Source organism: Convolutriloba macropyga, chromosome 2 (assembly GCF_964194025.1).
Source record: "Convolutriloba macropyga chromosome 2, txConMacr16.3, whole genome shotgun sequence".
NCBI lineage: Eukaryota > Metazoa > Xenacoelomorpha > Acoela > Convolutidae > Convolutriloba > Convolutriloba macropyga.
Window position 1 is genome coordinate 27,873,002 of NC_134469.1, and position 21,317 is coordinate 27,894,318.

Below are 21,317 nucleotides of genomic sequence, written 5' to 3' on the forward strand. Positions count from 1 at the left end.
TTTACGATGGTCAAACTCATTATTGCCGACAACAGACGGAATACCGGTAGAGTATTCTCCTAAAAGAAAGTGGTTGGGCGTTAAAGCGTTCGAATCGCACGGATCAGCGCTTACGGGTGTTAAAGGACGCGAATTGAGAGCATTCTCCACGAGACAAAAGGTAGTATGCAGTACCTCATCCGTGAGGCGACGCGTGCCAAGAATAGTATACAACACGCGCTTGAAGCTGCGTACCAACCTCTCCCAGATACCACCTTGATGTGGTGCGCTGGGTGGATTGAATCTCCATTTTATATCTTTGTGAGCGAGCTCAGCTGCAATGTTGACAACGTTCCACTTTTCAATACTTTCTCGGAGTTCTTTCTCCGCTCCAATAAAGTTAGTGCCATTGTCCGACCAAATCATGGCAGGTGTACCCCTACGTGACACAAACCGCTCAACTCCCATAACACAAGAACTGGTGTCCATGGATGTAACTATCTCGACATGGACAGCGCGAGTAGTGAGACAGGTGAAGAGGAAGCCCCACCTTTTCTCAGTAGTACGGCGGACAGTAACATAGAATGGCCCAAAGTAGTCAACGCCAGTGTTCGTGAAGGGAAGAGACTGGTAAGCAAGTCTCTCCTTGGGTAAGTCAGACATGATTGGTTGCATAGTTACAGCTTGGAATTCTCTGCATCTCAGGCAGTGTGCTTTGATGGAGCGCAAGGATGATCTTAGTTTCAGTACCGTATAGTGTTCCTGCACAATTGATCTTAGGTATTCAACGCCTTGATGATAATGCTGTACGTGCGTGTGTTCAAGGAACAGTTTTACAAACGGATGACGTGCATCTAAGATGATTGGGTACTTTACGTTAAACCCAACTTCCATTAACCGCTTGATGCGGCCCGAGGAACGTATTAGCCCATTTGGACTAATAAACGGTGAATGTGGAGCAATTCGGCTACTCCGTTTAACGAATTTATTGTCAAGAAGTTCTTTTCTTTCGGCTTCAAAAGACTCTCCTTGCACCAAGTACTGTAGATGACGCTCGGCTTCGTCAAGCTCAGTAGGGTCAATAATGCTACCATCGGGGTTACGGTAGCCGGCATGTTTTGGCAAAAGCCGGAGAACGTATGCGGCAATGCGCAAGTACTTTTGATAAGAACTAAACTTATCAAATGGGAATAACGACGGAACGGGAGTTGTCTGTTTTTTAACAGATGTAGCGAGAGAGACATTGTCTTCTATGATGACTGCTTGGTTGACGCCAAGTTTGATGTTATTAATGACGACTTTGTTCGGCACGAAAGGGAACCTTGAGTTAGTTAAGAAATGTGGACCATTGACCCAACTGCTTAGTTGCAAAACCTCAGCGGACATTCCACGCGTGCCAGCGTCAGCTGGATTATCCTTAGTTGCGAGGTGGTTCCATTGGTCAACGCTGGTATACTCCAAAATTTCACAAACGCGGTTTGCAACAAAGATTGGTTGCTTTTCATTAGAGTTTATCCACTGAAGAACGGTCGTGCTGTCTGTCCACATGAATACTTGGTTAACAGTTACAGTAAGTGCCTGTATAATTTCGTTCTTCAGCCGAGCGGCAAGTAGAGCTGCTTGCAATTCCAGTTTAGGGACAGTCATTACTTTCATTGGCGCCACGCGCGCTTTCCCCAAAACAAACGCAAGCTCTGTTTTTATCTTGCCCGTAGGGGTTGTTACTCGGGCTCGAAGAAATGCGACGGCACTAAAAATATCCTGGGAACTATCACCGAACATATGCAACTCTGTATTATCAAAGGGTCCACTAAAGTAACTTCGAGGAATTTTGATGTTTTCAAGCTTTGGTAAGTCCGCACTCCAGACCAAAAATCTTTGAACCATGTCCTGTGGGAGCTTGTCATCCCATTGCTGTCCTGTGACACGCCAGATGTCTTTTAAGAGCAGTCGCGCACCGACGGTAAACGGTGCGACAAGACCAATGGGGTCAAAGACTTTCGAGACAAGACTTAGGACCAAGCGTTGCGTGAGGGACTTGGTGATAGCGCAGCTTGTACCCCGACTCACAACTAAAGTGTCATTAGTGTGATCCCACTTTAACCCTAGCACATGCGATGAATCCTCCTGACATGAAACAATAACCTTGGGCTCAGTAGATTGAGGGGAACCATCAATTCGGTCTGCCAGATTTGGTACATTGCTTATGAACGTTGTAAGCTTGAACCCACCGAGATGGAGAAGATGTACCAATTCCTTCGATCTATTGATGGCTTTCTCGGGAGACTCCACTGAGTCAAGGTAATCGTCCATGTAGAAGTTTTCGAGGACGGCTTTTGCAGCTTCGGGGTAAAACTTGGCATTGTCTCTCGCAGTGCGTTGTAATGCATAGTTGGCGCATGTGGGCGAGTCTTTAGCCCCGAATATATGGCGCGTATATTGATACACTACGACGTTAGTTGTGGGGTCCTCCCGCCACAGAAAGCGAAGTGATGGTTGATCTGATTGTAATACACCAACCTGTAGAAACATTCCCTCGATGTCGGCAGAGACGGCATATGGATGTTGTCGGAAGCGATGAAGTACGTAAATAAGGTTTTGGAGCAGATCAGGGCCAGTGAGCAAAGATTTATTCAGTGAGGCGCCATGAAATTTTGCTGCTCCATTGAGCACCCTACGCACCTTACCCGGTTTGTTCGGGTTTAAAACCGGATGGTGGGGTAGGTACCACTCTTTATCGGACCGGTTCTCAACCTTGTGAGCGTCCGGAACCTCAATCACATACCCCTTGTTTAGGTCTTCCTTGATGGTACTAGTATACTTCTCTCTAAGGTCTTCATCCTTAGCCAATCGTTTTTTGAGAGATTTTAGTTGCACAAGGGATGAGAAGTAATTATTTGGGAGCTTGGTGTTATCTGCTGCCCACAGCATTCCGACATCGTATCTCAGGCCATTGTGTATGGTGGTACTCTCAAGGATTTCGTGAGCCCTTGCGTCTGCTGCAGATCTTGAGTCGACCTGCTTGTTTGCCCCGAATGATTCAATGTCGTACCATGACTTTACTTGACTTGCTAACTCATTGTCTTGTTCGATATTCACTTTAAAGCACGTTGAGGTTAAACACGAACTTGATGGTAACGGACCGCTTAAGACCCAACCTATGGGCAAGCGTACGGCAACGGGTGAACGCTTCTCATCGGCAGAGAAGTATTCTAACGGGCGGATGGCATGATAGACATCTTGTCCGAGTATCATCTCAATGTCTTTATAGGAATATGTTAAGGGATCAAGGACTGCTAAGTGTGGGTAAGTCTCTTGCAGGGCCTGTACATTAACTATATCTGAGCCGACGTTCAGACTCTCTTTAACGAAAGGGTTGACGGTGAATGGTTCGAAATCTTGTTGTTCTCTTGGTTTCACAGTAACTTCAACAACCCTAGTATCAACTACTTCTTCGGTATTAATACCCTTGACAGTTAGCTTTAGTGCTTTACCGTGCAAACCGAGTCTATCTGCGAGACTACCGGCCACCCAAGAGTTACTGCAGGCGGTATCACACAAAACTAAAGCCTTGGTATCTAAACCGGACGAATTGACCAACTGCAATTCAGTCACCTGAAGGAGCCCCTTAACGTCAGTAACAGATGACATTGTTGTGGTCTTATTAGGCTGGAGTTGACTAGAAGTTGCTTTACTTTGACCTGTGTTGCCAGAAGGTTGAATGGTATTGGAATTTGTCGACTGTTTTGTTGGGAAAACCCTATCTGCTCCATGCAATAGTGTGTTATGCGAACTATTGCACCCTTCTGCTCGTTACTTTCTTGGTTGAGGGCACTGGCGGAATGTGTGCTTGTACCGTAAGCACGAAAGGCAAAGTTTATTATCCGCCACCAACTTAGCTCTCTGGGTTGGAGTCTTTTCCTTGAAAACTCGACACTCCCATAGCCGGTGGTTACCTTTGCATACAATGCAGCGAGAGTAAGTGTTTGTGGAAGAAGATGGCATTTGCTTCTCTGTTTCCCTTTGTTGTGAATTTGATGCAAACACTTTTGAGGCTATTTTGGTCTTGGTTACTGAAGTGATGTTCTCTTCAGGCCTTGCCTTGGTTGCGCTTTGTTTCATAAGATCGTGGGCATCAGCCTTTTCTTTAAGCCAGTCGTTAAAGTCAAGGAGGGTAGGCTTAACCCAGTGCTTCTTAACCGTAAAGAGTGACCACGACTCTTTCATGTTTGGTGGTAACTTCTGTACCGCTTGGTTAAGTAGGGAAGCGCTCTTCAAGTCAGCATCATATGATAGTGACTTGAAAACCCCAACGAGGCTTGATATTGCTGCAGAATAGTTTATGATGTTATCACTATTGTGCATTTTAAGAGGCGGAAAGTTGCTTAATTTATCCAAGTGTGCACTTACGACTGCCTGTGGCTGGCCAAATTTACGTTCTAAAGTCCTTAGTGCATCCTTGTACATTAAACCACAGTAAGCAAACTCGGCGATTGCAATCTTTGCTTTACCGGTGACGAGTGTCTTAAGGTTTGTCAATTTAACGTCATTAGTGAGCGTTTGCGAGTCAATCGCGCTTTTGAATTGACCATACCACTCGTGCCATTGTAATGGATCGCCATTATACTGAGCAAGTTTCCATTCTGGCAAAGGGTCATTTTTCTTGCTGTTTATTGCGTCAGCTAATTCCCTAATCAATGACGCATTGTCCTGTATCGGAGGGGCAGGTGCAGACACCTGCGGACCACTCCAACTCAACGGAGTGGGCCCAACATAAGGGTATGTTGGCTGAAAAACCGGACTGGCCAGACCAGGTACAATATTACTTGTAGTTGCAATCGGGTTTTCCTGATGTGTGCCGGATGGTGATTGCATATCAATCAAAAGGGGTGAATTCGAATATATTTGTTGTTGAAAATTAGTAACTGATGGTGCGATGTGTGCCTGTACATTTGGAGCAACATTATTAACGGTGGTAGCGTCTTGGTTGAGTAATGACGGTTTGTGCTGTGAAAAACGCCAATGACTCATATTTGGCACAAAACTTTGGCCGAGAGGGATATTGGGCATATTTGGGAAAGGAGGAGCAACAGAGCGTACAACTTTGTGTGCTCGGTTATTACTGTTCTGAAAATTGTTGTTGACGAGAGGCTGGTTAATCAAAGGGGCGTGTGGGATGGGAGCAGTGAGGTTAGGTGCAAATACTGGGTTCGGCATTAGAAGGGAATTATGATGAATGGGTTCGGAGATGTGCTGTTGTGTGTTTGGACTTGGTGGGGCGCTTGGGTGCAGGGGAACGTTTATTGCGGGGGCTGGATGATTTGCTGTCGGAAAAGGAGGAAGAGTGGCGTTTGGTGCTCGTGGGACACAATTAATTTGTCGGGAGCAAATTCGCGGGGCCGAATTATTATTGGGCAGACTTGATGTTTCAGGTCCATTGGATTGCGAAATTTGAAGTTGCGCGTTAGAAAATACTTTGGTTGTATGATTTTGGTTTCTTTGCGGTGCGAACGGCTGTGGTGGAATGAGCTGTTGAATGGGCGGTGAAGAAGCACCTGGGGCGTGTACAGAAGGCGGCTGACTATCCGCGGTTCCTTGATTAGTTATGCTTGGAAGCGCCATGCCTTGCTGGCCTGTTTGATCTATTTGCGCTCCTAGGTGCGCCTGGTACAACGCCTGTGTGTTAGCAGCAGCCAAAAAATTTTCAGGTGGGGTGTAATAAGGGTCGAGTTGCTGCAAGGTCTCATTGCTTAAAATGTAATTGCCTCGACAATTTTTTGGAATAGAATGCCTTGAAATTTCAGTTTTCTGATCTTCCACTGTTTTGCCGTTGTTGTGGCTAGGACATTCTGGAGGGTCAATCATAACCTGTGGTTCACTAGTTTTCTCCTAATTGTGAAAACTTAAAGCAAGTGAGGTGTTGACCAGTCCTGGACAGCCTTTTCACTTCTCATTGAGCTCCTAGCACTTGCAGTTGTTTCAGATTGGCTACCTTTAGAAACGGCGTCCAGCAATTCAAATTCTTGCAGAGTTGCCTCTGCCAACCGTTTCCTGTTGTTTTCCTCCAGTTCATCTAATTCCATTTGCTTTTTCTGTTTAGCAAGACGAATGGCTGCCTCATTCTGTTTTTCAATTTCTTCGCGCTTCATTTTAGCAATTACGTAGTCATGTTTACGCTGACTAGATGTTTTTGACGAGGTCATAATTGAGGGAAGTCTAGAAAAAATGGGAGCCCTTGGTTCCTGGAGCTCACTCACTTTATCATCAGCAGAGTTGATGTAGTTTCGTGCTGAAGTGAGTATCTTGTCATTCTTAGTTGTCATTGCCTCCAAGTAAGACTCTAATGAAGGAACAAGTGCACTTCGATCCTCCTTTTTCCAGCAAATGCAATCAGGTCCTCATTTTTGTCTACAACAGTCATAAATGCTTCGTTGCACTTTGTTACTAGGCGTTCAACTTTCACTCGCCTACTTTGACTATTTATACAATGAAGAATATCTTCATGTATAGCATGCAATTCAGCTTCACGCTTTGACCTGGCAGCGTACAACTTTTTGACTTTTTTATCAAGACTGTTAGACATCACGATGTTATTATTTCCAAATACCAGCAAAACTACCACTGCAAACGGTTATCTTTTATGAGCACACTCCAAACAAATCAAACCCACACAAAACAATCCCAACGCAAAAAGGCACCAAACACAGCACACTGTAGACAGTCTGTAAAACAAACCGCCCAAAGAGCAAAAAAGGTCGTCGAGCACACAGTGCCCGACAAAAACAGAAGTGGGGCGCTGAACGCTAAGCGCTCAACGCGGAGGGAGACTAAAGACACACGGGAAGTCGAGCGAGCAACGCGCGACGAAACGGAGACGTTAAGGACGGGAAGTCGAGCGAAGAACGCGCGACGCAACGGCAACGGAACAGAAGAGAAGTCGAGCGAGCAGTGCGCGACGGAGCGGAAACGGGACGTGCGGGAAAGCGAGCAAAAAACGCGCAACAACGAAACGGGACGGTGGGAAAGAACGGGCGGGAGAAACTATGTTAGCAGACCGCAGCAAAAACTCAACCAAACAACCTAGCCGTAACTCCAGAACAAACTTAAGTCACACCCTAGGAAGAAAGAGAGAAGCTACTGCAAGACAATCTAACATAGTTCATAATGGGTCTATAACGACAAATTTAACGACAAACTAATTTACGGCAATGCAGTAGTACACTAAAAGGATGTAAAGGTCAAGAAATTTACTAGCCGTAACTCCAGAATAAACTTAAGTCACATCCTATCAAAACCCAAACCACAACAAACAATCAGCATACTAATGGTATTAAACAAACTACATCAAATTTGAATAAACTACAATAGTGTATTTGTAGACTGAGACAGTTGGAAAAGTCAAGAAACAATCCAGCCGTAACTCGAGAATAAACTTAAGTCACACCCTAGAAGGCAACAAGACCAAACCAACTAGCAATCATACATGTACACAAAACACAGAGCAGCAAAATCAATATACTATAACAGGAGGGCTTGTAAAATAGTAAAGTTGAAAAGTCAAAGCACAATCCAGCCGTAACTCGAGAATAAACTTAAGTCACACCCTAGAAAGTTATAAGACCTAAACAACAAACCAGCATACTAGCATACTCAACATACTACAGCAAAAACAACAACATACTTTATCACATATGACATACTACAACAAAATCCAGAAACGTAGACGGAGAAAACGAAAAGCAAAGTCTTGGGAGAGCAACGTTATTGAAGAAAAAAAAACGGAACACGAAGAATTGAAAAGTTAAAGGACGGAAAGGACGCGGGCGAAACGATACGTTCACGAACGACGAAAAAATTATAGGAATTCGATAATTTTTTCTGTAGGCCGGAGGTTGTGAAAATTTTCACAATTTTTTCTGTGTAATGAGTTTCATTCAATTAACGAACATCCCGTACTGAACCTTAAATTCGGACGTTTATTAAGACTTGCCAAATCTTGGCCAAGTGTGAAGAGTCTTAAATGTGTTATGATCATAGCTCTGAATCAGTACTGATATCTAGACTTGGAATCAGGCTTGCCCAGTACTGATATTGACTTGGCGTTCAGTACGGGCTTCTTGTTGCAGAAATTGATTTTTTGACAAATATGTCAAAATTTTATGCATTTGTCCATTTTTTTTCAAATTTTGGTCAATTTTTTTGCAAATTCTTGATTACGGAACGGTAATCCAGTAAACTGTAAACTGGACGGTTTTAAACTCAAGAATACGGTTTATCAATATTCGGTATTGATTTTCTAAAAGTTTTTAGAAATGCCTCCAAGTTGACCAAAAATTTTCAAAATTGAACAATTTAGCATTATTTTCTATCAATTTCCTCTATATTAGAAGTTGTTTTCGATATACGAACCAACTGTATCAATTTTTTCGAATTTTCGTTAAATCTACCAAAAATTTTCAAAATCGGTGTTTTTTGTCTCAAAAATTTTGTTTGCGGAGGCCCCTTGCCATTTTTTTTTACAAAGAGTATTTTAAATAACTACCCCGTGCAATATCAAGAAAAATTCACTGGTTGGGTTTCTTGCCGTCTAAAGTTTTCATTTGAGTTATTAAATTACAGCAAAATTGATCCGCTTTTAAAGTTCCTCTACTAGCCACATGTAGTTGAAGTTGAACCTGACCAGTTTGTAGCGTCACTTATCCACTGGGGGGATTGGACACCTCCCCGACAGCACATTGTCGGGTCCTCCTCACACAAGGTAGGTCTGTGGCAATGTTGATGAACTGACAATCTTGGTCCTATTTGCTGTAGCTCACTGGCTGTGAACGAACAACCCCGTAAACTGTCTTGATAGTGCGTCAAACAGTCCACTTCATTATCCAGTTGATGACTACTTTTAATTGTACCACTCGGATCAATACTTAAAAGAGTGTTTTGTCTAATAGTAGCAAATCCCGCTTGATCCCAACTTGAAGTGTCACTGAGAACGTCACGCTTAATCCCAACTTGAAGTGTCACTGAGTTGATCCCAACTTGAAGTGTCACTGAGTTGATCCCAACTTGAAGTGTCACTGAGTTTATCACCACAATAAGTGTTCGTAAGCCTGACGCGGTACCAATTTGCTTCATGATTTGAAATATCCATCGCAAATATCGTGGATGGCTGTATTTGAGCAACAACTGACAACAATGACAATAGTTCGTCACTCTTGTATACAGCCCTTCTCAAATTTATCAACACTTGCTGTCTACGGTTACTAGAAGCTGTAGTTAACCTGTCATTTAAACCAAAATGAAATTTGAAACCAAACCAAATGAAACCTAATCCATGATTAGTTAAAAAAATCCCTATCAAATCAAATTGCGGATTAAGAAGACAACATTGATCAATCGCGAAATTTTGATTGAGGACAGAAAAACAATTGAATATCCAATTTGGGCCTCAATTTTATACCAATTAAATTTAAGCCAAAAAATTTTAGATTGACTGAAGGCTCAAAATCATGAACAAGCGTTTTGTCTTTCAGCAATACAAGTAACGAAATTCATTTTTTTCGTTGAAAATTTTCCACTTTTAATGCGTAGCGTTTTATTGTGAATTAAAATGAGGTTACCTGAGGAATAGTGATCAAAAATTGTCAACATAGCCCGAAAAAGGTCAACATAGCCCGAAAATTAGCAAACTTCTTTTTTGCTTCGTTAAGTGATTTTCAAAAAGGTATAGTGTTCAATTGGTACTTAATTTGTACACTCTCATACTCAAATTTCCTTCTGAAAGCTTCATAAGCTTCAGAGAATAAACCAAGGAAGACCCATGAATTAACAATGCTGGACTCAATTTTGCTCAGAAGCTCTTATGTGATATTCAATTTATAAAAACCGGGCTAAACTCATAAAAACAAATTTCTTTCTGTTATTTTTTCTATCGGAAGATTTTAGCTTGACGCGTGAAAAGATTTTAGCTTGATTTTTAATGGGAAGCTGGGTTGTGGTTTTTGATATAGGCAATATTGACCCCAATAGACTTTTCAAATTTTTTATGAACTGAAGTTCAAACCTCTGAACCTGGTGTATCTGTGGGAAATAAGATTAAAAAACCGATTAAGAACTATTTAAAAAACGTTAGTCGTACGTTGCCCGTTAGTAGTTTCATTTAAGTCAATATGGTTTCAAATATGAATTCCTCTTCTATTACACCCAATTTACTGTATAAAAATCATATAGATTTCTACTGCATCGTTATCAACTTGACTGTAAACGGAATTCAGAAGCATTTAACTGAAATTTGCAATATTTTTCAAGTTAGTCTCACATAGAGGAAAACAAATGTTCTCCATTCGACCAAGATGACAATCGTATTGAACATTTGCTTGGGGATCTAAGCAGGATCCGTGAAAAAAGACCAGTACTGGATTTGAACCAGAGTCTCTTCCTTGTAAGCCTAGTGTACTGACCATTACACCAACTAGTCTTTAGTTCTAGAAATTGGGCATCTTTTTAACCCATTCTCACGTTCTTTCCTCCTCAGGGCTTCATTTCTCTAGCCAAATAAACGGTGAACAAGTGAGAAGCTACGTTATTCTTATATGCACAAATTACAGTACGTTGTTTTTTTCCAAAAAATTTTAAGGATCCCCTTAGCACGGTCATCACCGACTTGATTCTTTAATTATCTTGTCTCGCATTTGCGGTTAAATTCAGATACTGAGGTCTGCACTCTTAATTTGTTACATGGTCTAAACAGAAACAAATACTGTAAAAATGTAACAGGATTGCATTCGAACAAGGAACTCTTACTTTAAAAATCTAGAAGCAACACCTTTCCTCTGATCCAGAAGCAGTCAAAATCCTCAGATTTTTTTTGTTGCTTTTGAGGCAGCTGTGGTGCATATTAATCACTGTTAGGGTCTCCACGGACTAAAATGTTTCTCGAAAGATGTTCCAATCCAATGATCTTTCTCCAATGCCGCCATATCCTACACAGTCGTTTTTCGTCAGCAGAAGGGTTATTGCATCTAGAGGTCATGCCAGATGGCAACACACATTGTTTCTTTTGCCCTTGATTTCTGTAATTATCATCTTTTGACTTCGGAAACAGCAAGGCCCATAACTTGTTTTGGGGTCTGAGCAGGGGCAACTTAAGTAAAAAGTGACCATTACTGTAATGGATCCATCAACTCTTACTTGCAAGCCTAATGTGCTGATCATTACAGCAACTGGTTTTAAGGTCTGCAACCTGTTCGTCTCGTATAACCCGTTCTCGCTTCCTTTCTGGCTCCTCGATAATTGATTTCTCTATACAAGCTTATTTTGGACAAGTAAGGTTTCTAGTCAAGCTAGGTCAGGCTTTTAATATCCCCCTTAAATTTCATATCACCGGCTTCACATTTTCCAGTTATTTTTTCTCGCTTTTGCTGTTATATGTAAATTTGAAAGCCTTTTAAAAAATGAGGAGATATGCTTATTCTTAACTTTTTTGCATCGGAAACAACAAGAACAAATCTATCTGCTCCAATAGGTTGGGCCTGAAAACTTGTATTTTTGGCCCGCAAGTTTTTAAATGGCAGGTATCTGTTCACTTCAGTTTTTCACCAAGTAATTCATGTTAATTTTCTACCATGGGCTGCCTTCGGTTCTTTTTTCCACATTCTTTGATTCTTCTTCCACATTATTCTCCTCTGGTTTCTCATATGATATTTTGTTTTAATTTAATATGATGTTTTCAATAGTTTATAATGCTCAACCAAGATTTTTCTAGATCAGGACAATTGCTTGGCCCGAAAAATTATTGCTCTTCTGAAATTGGGAGTTGGCATTTTACTCAAAAAAAATCATTGAACGGTGAAAAGAGTGTTGATAAAAGTCAAATCATAGGTCAATAAAAAAAATCCGTTCTCGTGTTTTTTTCCTCAAATAATTTACTTGTAAAACTTTGGTCGATCTACTGTCAAACCATAGGTCGAACAAAAAAGTTCTTATGATTTTGCATTGTTGCCTCTGTTGCGAGAAAAATCTTACATGCAAAATTATTGCGTACGATTGCTTTTAAAGTACTCCACATATATGCTTCATTATCTTTTAAGATTGTAGAACCAATAATCAATCAAAAATTCGCGTTTTTTAGAGAAAAGTTAATAACTTCAGAAGGTAAAACAATTGAACGCCACATTTTCAGCATTGGTAATGGTAGGAAGGTTATTGCATTTATTCTACTTGGTTTCAATCAATCAATCAAGCTGGCAATTTGATCCTCCTTCGATAACTGCCTAACTTTAAGAATTTGCAAAATTTTTTACGACTTATGACTGTTTTCTAACTCTGTTTTAAGTTTGATTGCATTGGTGCAGTACTCTTTAGTCGTTCTCCAATGGTGCGTCAGTATGTCCAGCAATAATAATAAAAAAATTTTAAACATATGCAGAAAAAGAGACTTATGAGAAGACGTTTACTCGACCCATGAAAAGACTTGGGTCAACCATGAATTGACCATAAAATCTTATAAAATCCTATTATGACACTTTTACTCAAACGAGGAAAAGACTTTTGCTGGAACTTAACCAAGAAGCTCGACTGATTATTTCTGGTCAATTTTTACCTCCCACGCAAGACTCTTGTGGTCTTTTCATAAGTCCAGGTCTGAACTAGGGAGAGGAAAATGGTTAAAATAAGAGAACACTTACTTAGTTTGTAAACACAATTCTAAAGACTTATTATAACATCAACCAACATCTTAGCATGTCAGAAACTAAAAAACTCTATAAATAAATTGCACAGAAACCACTGTCTACGAGGCTTAGATTCCAACGTAAAATGAATTCAATGTTTTTTGAAATACGTCTACAATTTATCTTTGTAATACGTCCCGAAACTACTTCCAATTAGCGTGACAAAAAGAACTAAACTAATATGTATATTCTTCTAATATGTATATTCATCCATTGAACAATCTTGATATACATCAAATGTTTGAACAATAGGTGTAGGACTTATTTTTTTGAGAAAAATAACTATAAGGATGAAACTTGTTTGCATTTTTTTTTGTTCTGAGACTGTCTAATTTGCGCTAATCACTCTACGAATGCTTTCATACAAAATGTCTACAAAATGTTTTCAATAGTCCTAGCAGCAATCATTTTTCAAAAATATGGAATAATCGTGTCCGTCATTCTATCCCATTAATTAATAATAGTATCATAAATCCCAATTAAATACATCGAATAACCTACACTACTATTTATTGAAACCGCCACAAAGGCTTAAACTCTGGAAGTGTCAAAGCGTGTGATGGTTATGGATCCTTTAATTGACTCTCCTGGCGATTAAAAAAATTGCACAGCGGAGATGGGAACGTTGATGACCTTCTTCTTGTCATCATGCTGCTTCTTCATTCAAGGAGAAAACACCTTTTATGGACTTTAATAAATGACAAATAAGAAGCAATTGATGTGTGCTGGGTGTTTGACACCAAAACAATATCTGATGGCGCAGATTGAAATCTTTAATCAAAACATTCAAACAATTCTTTAATAGAAAAAAAAACAGCTGATATTTCCAAAAGTTAAGGGCAAAAAGTATATAAATCTCCCAAACCATCAGCTCAAACCTAAATAACAATCTGGGTGTTTACAACCAGTAATTAAGACAATCTGCTTGTTGAATGAGACAAAGCAATCAGCTAAAAATTGGTACCAAATATAAAGGATACTTCAAGAAACTAGAATTGGACACATCAAACTTGTGAAGTTTGAATCAAAGTTTTCTAAGAATTTCAAGCGAGAACTGCTTTTTGTGCGCTGACAGAAGTTAATGCTACAATCAGAAGCAAAGCGCAAAAATAAAGAGAGCGATAGAGCACTTGAATTCAATTTCAATGACAACAATCACATTCCAAAAAATGAAAGTAGAAACAGTAAGGAAAAACGAAAAAAACAAGCTCAGGAATAAGTCAAGTTAAAGTTTGCAAAAGACTTTCCCTCGAGTAGAAAATTTAGAGCTTGAAGGAACTTTTCTGTATTTTCCTATATAAAAGTTGCTAACATATCTTTCATATTTTTCTGCTACAATCAAATTTCCAAAACAGCAGGCAAGGAACGTCATTTCATTGCTGTAGACTGAAAAAGAGATTCCTAGAGAAACTGAATATCTGTAATCTTTATTTTTTTCTTTCCTATCTTTCAACTGACTCTAGAAAGACTTAGCATTGGGAGCTATGATTCCCAATAGTTTGTTTCGTTTTTATACTTATGCCTACAGCCACTTTTTGTAATACTTTTGTACTTCAATTTCAAATTTTTTAGCAGTTACATATGGTTCCTATATATTGGCATTGCTGTTTCAGTACATGTAATTCTGCAGTAGAATTGTGTCATAGTATTTGCATCGATCGCTTTTGTTTTGCAATTTGAGGAACTGTAATTAGATTTAAAGGTGTCAGTAATCAACATAAAAAAAAGCAAAATTGCGAAAATAATTTGAAAAGACCTATAATCCGAAAAATTATTGATTGTAAGAATCCATGATGAGTTCAAACCCAGCCCTGATTTTTCCCAGCAGTCAACGAAAAATAAATTATTCCATATGTTTGCAAAATAGATCAATTAGCAAATGAAATAATGCACTAAATCACAAATAAATCATGCGTTTTGTATGATCAATAGGTCTATTTTTCAAAAAACCCCGCAAAAATTTAATTCCAGAAAACTATCATAGAAAGCCAATTTAAAGCAATTTTTTGCGGCATTATCAAAGATTGTGGCGGAAGATGTTAGGTCTCTACTTCCTGCAAATTTGAACGAATTTAAACAGAAGCTTATTGGCAGCCTTTTTTGAATTGAAAAGTCACAAATTCAAAAAAATTAGAAAAACATTAACCAAAAAACTCGAATAAAACAAATTGGCGAGTTTTTTCTATCCTAATCGTAAAACTAATTACATTGTTTTTCAAATATTTACAAGTTTTAGCAAAATTGACAAAATATTGGTCAAAACTAACGGAAAATGTGAACAAAAACAACGGAATTCACTCTGTTTTTCTCAAAATATTAAACAATAGTTGGTGGCCCTAGTGGGTGGCCCTAGTGGGTGGCCCTAGTGGCCAATTGGTTTTCCAGATTTCAGCCTTTTTATTGTATTGCAGAAGCAATTTTTAGATAATAGTTCAAAATTAATCTCGTTGAATAAAGATTTAATATAATTACGTTTTAAAAGACATTTGAAATAAGCTATAAGCACCCGTCTTCACACACCAAAAACTGATAAACATTTATTCTCTACACTTCATCATAACTCTGGATAAGTTTTTCTACCCTAAATAGCTAGGAACCAGACGGAGTTGGGTTGTGGACAGGGGACAGTGTGCGACTCTTTAATAGACTTGACGGAGTTTGCGTCCCGCCATTCTTGGAGCCCAAAATTAAAATTCGGTTTGTTCGGCCTGGAGCATGTATTAATTTGGTCTAAATCATAACTAAAGTTTAGTCTGTTCGGAATGGTCCATAACAAATTTTTGGTCTGGCCTATACTCAATTCGCAATCTGTTGATTCTGGCCCGTAAACAAACAAATGTTGTTTCAGTCTGGCCCATACCCAACAATTGGTCCGTTCAATCTGGTCCATGCCCGTACTTTGGCTCAATCGGTCTGGTCTATATCAGTTTTCTGGCCTGATACCAGAAAAAAAACGATTAGCCTGTTAATCTTTTTAAAGAAGTAATGTCAGAACGTTCGCTCTAGTTAGCATCCAAACAGTTCAATTGGACTGATCTAAGCCCTGAAGTACAGCTCAATACAGCAGCTTGTCCTCTGCAAATAAATATTTGAGCCCCAAATTGAACATTTTTTGAGCAGCAGCTAATCTTTAGCAGCTAGCAGCAGAAACATAGACGATTGAAAATTCACTGATTTTTGATTACTGACTACTCTGCGGCTCTAGGATTCGATGATTTTTTTCGTAAAAAATCAGTCAAAATAGAGTTCGGGTCCCTCTATTCTTGTAGCTCATAGCTAAATTCGGTTTTTTTTCGACCTGGAGCATGTATTAATTCGGTCTAACCCATAACCGAATTATAGTCTCTTCGGTCTGGCCCTTATTAAGTTTTTGGCCTGGCCTATACTCAATTCACTATCTGTTGACTCCGGCTCGTAAAGAAACTTACGTTGTTTCGGTCTGACCCATACCCAAAAATGGTCAGTTCAATCTGGTCCATACCCGTACTCTGGTCCGCTTTGTCCGGTCTAAACCTATTATCTGGCCTGACCCCGAAAAAAACGATTAGCCTTTTAATCTTTTTATAGAAATAATTACAGAAAGTTTGCACAAATTAGCATCCAAACAGCTCAATTGGTCCGATCTATGCCCAGATGTCAAGCTGAATACAGCAACCAGTCCACTGCAAAAATTATTTGAGCCCTGAATTGAGCATTTTTCGAGCAGCAGCCAATCTTTAGCAGCTAGCAGCAGAAACATAGGCTTCTGAACATACACTTATGTTGTTTCTGTCTGGTCCGTTCAATCTCGTCCATACCCGTACTTTGGTACGATTGGTCTGTTCTATACCTATATCGTGGCGTGACCCCACAAAAAACTCATAGCCCGTTAACTTTTTTGTCGAGGTAATGTCAGAACGTTTGCTCTAGTTAGCGTCCAAACAGTTCAATTGCACTGAATTAAGCCCAGAAGTCCAGCTCAATACAGCAGCTTGTCCTCTGCAAAAAAATTTTGAGCACCGAATTGACCATTTTTGAGAAGCAGCCAATCTTTCGCAGGTAGTAGCAGAAAAATAGACGTTGGAAAATACCCTGATTTTCGATTACGGACTACTCTGTGGCACTAAGATTTGAGGATTTTGGGTGAAAAATCAGTCAGAACAGAGATCGGGTCCGGCCGTTCTTGTAGCCCATAACTAAATCCGGTTGGTTTGGCCTGGAGCATGTATTAATTTGGTCTAACCGGTAACCGAATTTTAGTCTGTTTGGTCTGGCCCAAAATGTATTTTTTGTCTGGCCTATACTCAATTCGCAATCTGTTGACTCTGGCCCGTTAACAAACTTATGTCTGTTCAGTCTGGCCCATCCCCAAAATTTGGTCCGTTCAAACTGGCCTACACCCGTAATTTGGTTCGCTCGGTTTGTTCTACACCTATTTTTTGGCATGACCCTGAAAAAAAACTATCAGGCTGTTGAACTTCTTATAGAAGTAGCGTCAGAACGTCTACTCTATTTACCGTCCAAACTGTTCAATTGGACCGATCTGAGCCCAGAACTCCAGCTCAATACAGCAGCTTGTCCTCTGCAAAAAATATTTGAGCCCCGAATTGACCATTTTTGAGAGGCAGCCAATGTTTCGCAGCTAGTTGCAGAAAATAGACGATTAAAAATACTCTGATTTTTGATTACGAACTACTCTGTGGCTCTAAAATTTGAGGATTTTTGTTTAAACATCAGTCAAAATAGAGCTTGGGTCCCACCATTCTGGTAGCCCGTAAGTATTTTCGTTTTTTGGCCTGGTGCATGTTTTAATTCAGTCTAACCCATAACTGAATTTAAGTCTGTTCGGTCTGGCCTATAATAAATTTTTGGTCTGGCCTATACTCAATTCGCAATCTATTGATTCTGGTTCGAAAACACACTTATGTTGTTTCAGTCTGCTCCGTTCAATCTCGTCCATACCCGCACTTTGGTACGACTGGTCTGTTCTATAACTATATCGTGGCCAGACCCCGAAAAAAACTCATAGCCCGTTAACATTTTGTAGAGGTAATGTCAGAACGTTTGCTCTAGTTAGCGTCCAAACAGTTCAATTGCACTGAATTAAGCCCAGAAGTCCAGCTCAATACAGCAGCTTGTCCTCTGCAAAAAATATTTGAGCACCGAATTGACCATTTTTGAGAGGCAGCCAATCTTTCGCAAATAGTAACAGAAAAATAGACGTTGGAAAATACTCTGATTTTCGATTACGGTCTACTCTGTGGCTCTAAGATTTGAGGATTTTGGGTTAAAAATCAGTCAAAACAGAGTTCGGGTCCCGCCGTTCTTGTAGCCCATAACTAAATCCGGTTGGTTTGGCCTGGAGCATGTATTAATTCGGTCTAACCGGTAACCGAATTTTAGTCTGTTTGGTCTGGCCCAAAATGTATTTTTTGTCTGGCCTATATTCAATTCGCAATCTGTTGATTCTGGCCCGTAAACAAACTTATGTCTGTTCAGTCTGGCCCATCCCCAAAATTTGGTCCGTTCAAACTGGCCTACACCCGTAATTTGGTTCGCTCGGTTTGTTCTACACCTATTTTTTGGCATGACCCTGAAAAAAACTATCAGGCTGTTGAACTTCTTATAGAGGTATTGTCAGAACGTTTGCTCTAGTGAGCGTTCAAACAGTTCAATGGGGCTGATCTAGGCCCAGAAGTCCAGCTCAATACAGCAGGCAGTCCTCTGCAAAAAATTTTTTAGTCCTGAATTGAACATTTTTTGAGCAGCAGCCAATTTTTAGCACTTAGAAGCAGAAACATCACATCGACGATTAAACATACACTGATTTTTGATTACTGACTACTCTGTGGCTCTAGGATTTGAGGATTTTTGGTTAAACGTCAGTCAAAATAGAGCTTGGGTCCCGCAATTCTGGTAGCCTGTAAATATTTTCGTTTTTTTGGCCTTGTGCATGTATTAATTCAGTCTAACCCATAACTGAATTTAAGTCTGTTCGGTCTGGCCTATAATAAATTTTTGGTCTGGCCTATACCCAATTCGCAATCTATTGATTCTGGTTCGAAAACACACTTATGTTGTTTCAGTCTGCTCCGTTCAATCTCGTCCATACCCGTACTTTGGTACGATTGGTCTGTTTTATAACTATATCGTGGCCTGACCCCGAAAAAAACTCATAGCCCGTTAACATTTTGTAGAGGTAATGTCAGAACGTTTGCTCTAGTTAGCGTCCAAACTGTTCAATTGGACCGATCTGAGCTCAGAACTCCAGCTCAATACAGCCGCTTGTCCTCTGCAAAAAATATTTGAGCCCCGAATTGACCATTTTTGAGAGGCAGCCAATCTTTCGCAGCTAGTTGCAGAAAATAGACGATTAAAAATACTCTGATTTTTGATTACGGACTACTCTGTGGCTCTAGGATTTGAGGATTTTTGTTTAAACATCAGTCAAAATAGAGCTTGGGTCCCACCATTCTGGTAGCCCGTAACTATTTTCGTTTTTTGGCCTGGTGCATGTTTTAATTCAGTCTAACCCATAACTGAATTTAAGTCTGTTCGGTCTGGCCTATAATAAATTTTTGGTCTGGCCTATACTCAATTCGCAACCTATTGATTCTGGTTCGAAAACACACTTATGTTGTTTCAGTCTGCTCCGTTCAATCTCGTCCATACCCGTACTTTGGTACGATTGGTCTGTTCTATAACTATATCGTGGCCTGACCCCGAAAAAAACTCATAGCCCGTTAACATTTTGTAGAGGTAATGTCAGAACGTTTGCTCTAGTTAGCGTCCAAAGAGTTCAATTGCACTGAATTAAGCCCAGAAGTCCAGCTCAATACAGCAGCTTGTCCTCTGCAAAAAATACTTGAGCACCGAATTGACCATTTTTGAGAGGCAGCCAATCTTTCGCAAATAGTAACAGAAAAATAGACGTTGGAAAATACTCTGATTTTCGATTACGGTCTACTCTGTGGCTCTAATATTTGAGGATTTTGGGTTAAAAATCAGTCAAAACAGAGTTCGGGTCCCGCCGTTCTTGTAGCCCATAACTAAATCCGGTTGGTTTGGCCTGGAGCATGTATTAATTCGGTCTAACCGGTAACCGAATTTTAGTCTGTTTGGTCTGGCCCAAAATGTATTTTTTGTCTGGCCTATACTCAATTCGCAAACTGTTGACTCTGGCCCGTAAACAAATTTATGTCTGTTCAGTCTGGCCCATCCCCAAAATTTGGTCCGTTCAAACTGGCCTACACCCGTAATTTGGTTCGCTCGGTTTGTTCTACACCTATTTTTTGGCATGACCCTGAAAAAAACTATCAGGCTGTTGAACTTCTTATAGAAGTAGTGTCAGAACGTTTGCTCTATTCAGCGATCAACCTGTTCAATTGGACCGATCTGAGCCCAGAACTACAGCTCAATACAGCAGGCAGACCTCTGCAAAAAATATTTTAGTCCTGAATTGAATATTTTTGAGCAGCAGCCAATTTTTAGCACTTAGCAGCACAAAACATCAAATCGACAATTGAACATACACTGATATTTGATTACTGGCTACTCTGTGGCTCTAGGATTTGAGGATTTTTGGTTAAACATCAGTCAAAATAGAGCTTGGGTCCCGCCTTTCTGGTAGCCCGTAACTATTTTCGTTTTTTGGCCTTGTGCATGTATTAATTCAGTCTAACCCATGACTGAATTTAAGTCTCTTCGGTCTGGCCCATAATAAATTTTTGGTCTGGCCTATGCTCAATTCGCAATCTATTGATTCTGGTCCGAAAACACACTTATGTTGTTTCAGTTTGCTCCGTTCAATCTCGTCAATACCCGTACTTTGGTACGATTGGTCTGTTCTATAACTATGTTGTGGCCTGACCCCGAAAAAAACTCAAGGCCGGTTAACTTTTTTGTAGAGGTAATGTCAGAACGTTTGCTCTAGTTAGCGTCCAAACAGTTCAATTGGACTGAATTAAGCCCAGAAGTCCAGCTCAATACAGCAGCTTGTCCTCTGCAAAAAATATTTGAGCACCGAATTGACCATTTTTGAGAGGCAGCCAATCTTTCGCAAATAGTAACAGAAAAATAGACGATGGAAAATACTCTAATTTTTGATTACTGACTACTCTGTGGCTCTAAGATTTGAGGATTTTGGGTTAAAAATCAGTCAAAATAGAGTTCGGGTCCCGCAGTTTTTGTAGCCCATAACTAAATTCAGTTGGTTTGTCCTGGAGCATGTATTAATTCGGTCTAACCAGTAACCGAATTTTAGTCTGTTTGGTCTGGCCCAAAAGTTATTTTTGGTCTGGCCTATACTCAATTCGCAATCTGTTGACTCTGGCCCATAAACAATTTTATGTCTGTTCAGTCTGGCCCATCCCCAAAAATTGGTCCGTTCAATCTGGCCTATACACGTAATTTGGTTCGCTCGGTTTGTTCTCTATCTATTTTTTGGCATGACCCTGAAAAAAACTATAAGGCTGTTGAACTTCCTATAGAGGTAGTGTCAAAACGTTTGCTCTATTTAGCGTCCAAACAGTTAATTTGGACCGATCTGAGCCCAGAACTCCAGCTCAATACAGCAGGAGGACTGCAAAAAAAAATTTGAGCCCCGAATTGACCATTTTTGAGAGGCAGCCAATC